Source organism: Pinus tabuliformis, chromosome 7 (genome assembly GCF_031772625.1).
Source record: "Pinus tabuliformis cultivar Carrire ecotype Pingquan chromosome 7, CPIR1, whole genome shotgun sequence".
Taxonomy (NCBI): Eukaryota; Viridiplantae; Streptophyta; class Pinopsida; order Pinales; family Pinaceae; genus Pinus; species Pinus tabuliformis.
The window spans coordinates 1,443,107,152-1,443,113,733 of NC_142293.1; positions in this window are offsets into that span (position 1 = coordinate 1,443,107,152).

Below are 6,582 nucleotides of genomic sequence, written 5' to 3' on the forward strand. Positions count from 1 at the left end.
CCAAAAAAGTTACTTGTGGTCATTTCTAGAGCATTCTAGAAGCTTGTTTGACGTGTATGGAGCGCCTCCAGATGGTTCATGTATCTCTATGAAAGAGGAACTTATCCCATCAAGAGGGGAGCTATCCCATCCAAAGAGGGGCTTATCCCATTGATGGTGGACCTGATTAACTTCCTCTAGAGCACTATAAATACAGGCATTGGGCCAGAAGGAGGGGAGGTTGAAAGCTGAACATTCCTAAGGGTAGATGCTGCTGGAATTAGGACTCCCTTGTAAAGCTTGAGAGGAGAGATTCCCATCCTTTCCTAGCCTTATTTGGAAGTGGGTGAGCTGATCAAAGTAAAGGAAAACTCTTGCTAGACCCTAGGAGGGACCTGCACAACACCAAGGCTCAGGTTGTAATGGTTTCTTTTGTTTCCATTTAATGCAAATGAACTCATTTTTCTCAATAGATTGTTATTCATGATTTGTTTCATATACTCCTTGGTCTGTATGATGGATATGTGTTATTTTATAAGTTTATCAGGTGCTATTTAATCTTTTGGCTTGTTAGTGAATGCAGGTTTCGAAGAGAAGGAGGAGCTCATCCGGATCGGCGAGGCTGGACTACTATAAAGCGTTGGACTAAAGGTATGTTATAATCACCTGATTACTTGTATTTTAAATGCATGTTTAGAGAAAGGTAGTGTTTATTTGTCTTGTTTGTCACTAGAAAGCCTTAGCTTCTAGAGAGGTCGGTTTTGTCCGCAGAATCGACTCTTTCCGCATGAAAAAATGGCGACTCCGCTGGGGAATCCATTGATGTGAATGATTTTTCCTTTGTGTGAAACTTTGATCTGAGAAAAGTTGTTTGTTTTCTGGTTTTTGGCTGTCTGACTATTTTTTTGGGTGGGCTAGCTTAGGGTTAAATCAAATTTTAGTTTTTCTTAGTTTTGCTAGAAGTACACAGCCTCTGCGTTGAGCATAGTGCGTACCTATACACACTGCAGCTTTGTGCACAGAGCGTACACGCACCTGTGCAAACAGGTTGCCTGCGTACCCTGTCAAAATTGAGAAAATTTCAATTTTCTTCTTTTTTGCCTTTTAGATTTTGTTTTTAATTTGTTTTTGCTGCCCAGATCCACTGGTTATCTGCCATAAATCTTCACTTAAGCTTGTTTCATCAGTGTCAAGACTTTTAGTGAAATTCATAGAGATTTTGCCCTAGGGTTTGATTTTTGCGCTGGTCCTGTAGTGACTTTGGCTTTAGAAGTCGTAAAACCTTAGATCTCTCTGGTTTTTTCAGTCTTCTTAGGAGTTGGACCTGTCGTAGAATCCACCCTTGTGAGAAACCTACCTTTGTGTTGTCTCTTTGCCGAATCTCGAAAAAGTTTGTTGATTGAACTTTGAATTTTATTCTTAAGAAAAAGAACAAAAGATTTTGATTTTTGTTTTTGACTGGTTTTTGATTCTGCATTAACTAGTCCTTAGTTAAATTTTGACTGAGTAAAACATCCTGGAGTCATACTTGGTAGGCTTTTGCCTCATTATATTTACTTTTAAGTGCATTTCTCTTAGATTTTCTTTTGAGTGAAATTGAGTTGATTTGATTGCCATAGATTTTTTAACTTTGATTTCTGTTAAAGTAAGTTTTACATGCTTTGTTAATATAGGGAAAAATACAAAAAAAAACTCTTTTGAAGAAAAGTTTGCTTTGGTAGCATTTGAGTCTTTGAAAGGAAAAGGAATTTTCGTGAAGTAATTAGTGGTCATTTGGTGTATGTTTTGGAAAAGATAAAGAGTTTGTTTATTTGATTTTCATTGCCAAGAAAGTTGTCTTTATATCAATTTTGCATTCTCCAACTCTCTTAGCTAGGGAATTCATTGAAAAAGAAAATTAGTATAAATCATCCTAAGTGCATCTTTTTAGTGGATTTGAGTCGAGTCTACACACCATCAGTTTCATCTCCACTACCTTTTGTCCTAAAGAAAAGCCATAAAAATTAACGCTTAAAGTAAAATCTACTTAGTAACTTTTTATTTACTAGGGCTCTGAAACACCAATATAGATCAGGCTAGTGTCTTGGAGTAGGAGAGTAATTAACTCTCCAAGACAGTAAAACCAAACAAGTAGCTCATCTTGTGGTAGGATAAATCCAACTGTTTCATTTGTACTCTGGAAAGCTCCTCTTAAAGGAGAAGCACAAGACCGTGTCCGAACCAGTGAGGGGATCAATCCTCCTTCATTGGGAAAGACGCCAGATACGCACGTACTACAAACGGTAAACCTCAGATTATTGTCGAGGAGCCTGGGGTCACTTGTCGGTAAACCTTGGATTATTATCAAGGAGCCGGCAAGGGGATTGAGCTTGTTACTCTGCCCTTGCATGCTATCGGGTTGTAGACTGTTCCCCCAGGTATATTTGTTGCTGTTGGTAACCTTAGTGACCATTATCTTTAGGATTCTACCGAGGTGACGGTGGAGGGAAGATCCCACTGTACCTGGAGCAGACATCGGCTAGACTCACTTGGATTTTCCGGGGGGTTCACTTCACTCGAGACGGTTAAAGTGGAGGAACTTGTGCCGGTCTATTCATTAAGCAGGTTGCCGGGGTAACTGTTCCACCCACCACTTCTGTACTGAATTCGGCGATGTTGGGTTTCATCTCCAACTAGTGTTTTCGGTCCGGAAGGCTACTGTTTGTGTATGGTTTGACGCCCTAGATTCTTTAGGCGTGTGATTCGAAATTTTTTGGTTCTTTAGAGACTTTAGGCAGTTTGTTTTGATATTTTACTTTGTTTGCGTGTGTAGTAGTTAAAAGTTTTTAACGGTGGTTGAATTACCGAGACAGTCCTGTAGACTTCGGGGCAAGTCTCCTGAGATTATTACCGTGGCCGATTTGTTGAGGAAGTCCCGTAGACTTCGGGGCGAACCTCCTGAAGACATCCCGGGTCATTACGAAGGTTTGAAAGTCCTTGTAACTCCTAGTGGCAGTAAAGTAGGTTCACCTGAAGAAAGAGAGTCGTCATTGGTAGTCCATCCAGATTACCAAGGTCTAGAAACAGGTTATAATCCCGAAGCTGTTGCAGTTTCTGAGCTTGCTGGTAGTTTTTCATCTACTAGTGATATAGGTGAAGAACCTGAAATATCTGAACCTGTTACTCCAACTTCTAGTGCTCCTGATTCACCTAGGGTAGAAAGAGTCATCACCGAAAATCTTCCTGCTGGTTTGATAGCTATTGAAGAACTTGCTCCAAAGGAAGAATTTGGCGTTTCTATCCTTGAAGATCAACCTACTATTGATCTAAGGGAGCGTGAATCCATCTTTTACAGTCCTCCTAGAAGCACTACTTGGTATCTTTCCTTAACCAATTATTTGGACAACTCAGGGTTAAGTTTTTCTCCACCTCATACTCCTTATCCACCTGGAGGTATTTATACTCCTGTAAATATGTCTGGTCAGTCGTCCGTATTCACTCAATCTCCTGAATCTTTCTTGTATGGCGGTCCTTCCGCTCCCTCTGGGTATCAGTCACTTTCTGGTACTTTTGCGGGAGCATCTCCTCAACCCATTGAACATGGGTTATTAGCTGGAAATAATGGTAATAAACCGTTGGGTGTAGGAGACATTTACATGATGTCAGGTTCAGTTCCTGGTTCTCAACCTCAAGGTGGCCAGTTACCGCCTGGGGGGCAGCCTCAATTAACGCCTGGGGGGCAACCTCAAGGTACACAAATTGCATCTGGGGGGCAACCTCAAGGACAGTATGTACCCATAGTACAATATATTCCTCAAGGTCAACCCCAGCCTCAATATGTACCCTAAGGTCAACCTCAGTATCAATTTATCCCTCAAGGTCAACCTCAGTATCAGTACTTACCTCAAGGGTATCTACCTCAAGGTCAGTACTCGAATCAAGGTTATCAACCACCCCAAGGTCAATCTTATGTTCAAGGTACGGGCAATGTACCTTTCAATTATCAATCCTACCCTCAATCCGGTTATGGATCTCAATATCCTCAACCTGTCATGGGTAAATACCCCGGAATGAACATAGTGTGGGATCCATCGCAAGTTCAACAGGTGTTGCAGCCAAGCGTACAGTTGTCATCTCAAGCTGGACAACCCTTAGTTGCTGGTTCACCCCAGCAACCAGTCCAGTCTAATGTTCAAACTTCTGTACCTTCGGTAGTTACTCAGTCGCCCATTGCACCTAGTACTCCATCTCAAACGACTGCTGCAACTACCGCAACATCTGTTCCTTCCACCACACTTACTTCTGGAGTATCGACAGCTCCGGTTTCTACTGTCTCTGCAACTACTCCTCAGACATCTTTACCCTTGTCTGGATCCACGATTCAAACTACGGTTCAGATGCCTGTAGGACAGCCTGGTTTAAGTACGGTTGTTACTAGTCAACCACAATTCGCTTATCAACCGTACTAGGGACAGTACCAATACGGGCCTGCTGTCCAACAGCCAGTTTACCAGTATCAACCGTATCCTGGGTACACTTATCAACAACCTCAGCAACCCCAGTACGGTCCGGTTAATCCTGGTTTTCCAGGAGGATACAATATCCCGAATGCGATTCCTATTCCAAGTTATCCTGGATATCCTCCTCCTGGGACTGGTCTTGTGACCCAGAGTTTTAGGGATCCTAATCGGCAGTTACCGTTTATCGCAACTTTGGATTTACCGGACTTGTTGCGCCTAACAAACGATCCAATAAATTATCTTTCGTTTTGGCCGCCAATGCCAAATAAGTTTCCCAATGACATTCCCAAGTTCAAAGGTAAGTCTGGAGAGGATCCGTCAAATCATGTGATGACTTACCACCTCTGGTGTGCTTCAAACTCCATCTCGGATGATTCGATCCACTTATGTCTTTCCCAGCGTACGCTCATTGGTCTCGCGGCCAAGTGGTACATTGAGTTATCACGGGCATCTTTTTACAATTTTAGTCAGTTAGCTACCTCGTTCCTAACTCATTTTCAGTTGCCGGTCAGATATGATAATGGCACAAAGCTACTAACTTCATTAAAACAGTCGACGTCCACTTATATTTCCGATCATATACATGAATGGAGACGTCGAAGGCGATTAGTGAAAGTTTTTATCCCAGACCAAATCTTAGCTGAATGGTTTGTTAAATCATTGTTACCGAAGATTACTGAAGACGTAGCTAAGGCTAGAGTAGTTACTGAGGAGCAAGTGATTGCTCAAGCGCAGTACCTTGACTTAGTTTACACTCAGTCAGGTACGTTACATGAAAAGATCCCAGGTCTTCCAAAGTCAAATCAAATTGCTGCTGCTCCTTCGGGATCTCATGCTGCTGATGGCATGATTGGTACGATGAATACTAAAAGCAAGAAGAAGTCTTCAAAGAATTCTTCGCCCATTATAACCTTACCAGATTCCCCGACAGGAGAATCTTCTCCTGAAGTTTCCGCTGATATTCACACTGTAGAGTCATCTACTGCTAAATCAAAAAACAGTGGGAAGAAGAAAGGTAAGAAGAAGAGTAAAGCAGACAAGACTCCAAAGGAGAAAACAGAAAAGTCGGAAACCAATGATGAAAAGCGCAAACCTTGATATCCTTGTCTTATTTGTGAAGAGGATCATTTTACAAGAGATTGCCCACATCGGGCCGAGGTTGTGAAAATCGTCAAGGGTTCCCCAACTCCTGCTGTTTTGAAAGATCCATTTCCAAAGCAGGAGAGCAAGATGATAGGTTCTTCCTCGAGTGCCAGTGAAGAACCCATATTGATGATGTCTCATGTAAGGATTGCGACTCGATCGCAAGATTATGGTAGTAAAAGTCCTGTTGATGGATCGAAAGAAGCAGAATCTTCTCATTCAAATCCATCAACCTCAGCTCCCGGTTCCGATCCACTACAGATCGAGAAACCTAACCCTGACTTAGTAATCAAACCGCCCGCCAAGGGTGTACTTCGAAGGTCTGCTTTCAATCCACATGTGAGAGCGGCCCAGAATTACAACATTGTTGAGGATTTAGCTGTTTCACCCTCAGCAATGTTGGCTTTAGAAGTGCTGCAATCATGCCCAGCACAGCGAAAATTAATTTTGTCGGCTATAGGAGCTGTTGATGTTCAGGACCCGAACCTAATAATCTTTGATCTAGAAAATAGTACACCGCGTTTGCCTCATCAGATGGCTTTCCAGATCCTAGTGATAGTCAAAAAAAGGCCTATTCATCGGACTGTAATTGATGAGGGAGCTTCCACGTGTATTATGTCGATACAGTGCTAGAGATTGCTTGGTTCTCCTTCACTAAATCAATCCCCGACAATTCTTAAGGCCTTTGATGGCCGTGGGTTCCATCCGTTTGGCATTCTACAGGATTTGCCTATAGGGGTTGAAGGAAAAACTGTTAGTCTAGATGTGGAGGTGGTTGATGCCCCTCTAGACTACAACCTTCTTTTGGGTCGAAGTTGATCTTACGCTATGACAGCGGTCGTTTCATCGGTCTTCAGAGTAATAAAGTTTCCACATAATGGCAGGATCGTAACCATAGACCAGTTGGCTTACTTTTCATCCGACCCAGCCTCTTCAGAGAGTATCCAGCATGTCGGTAAAA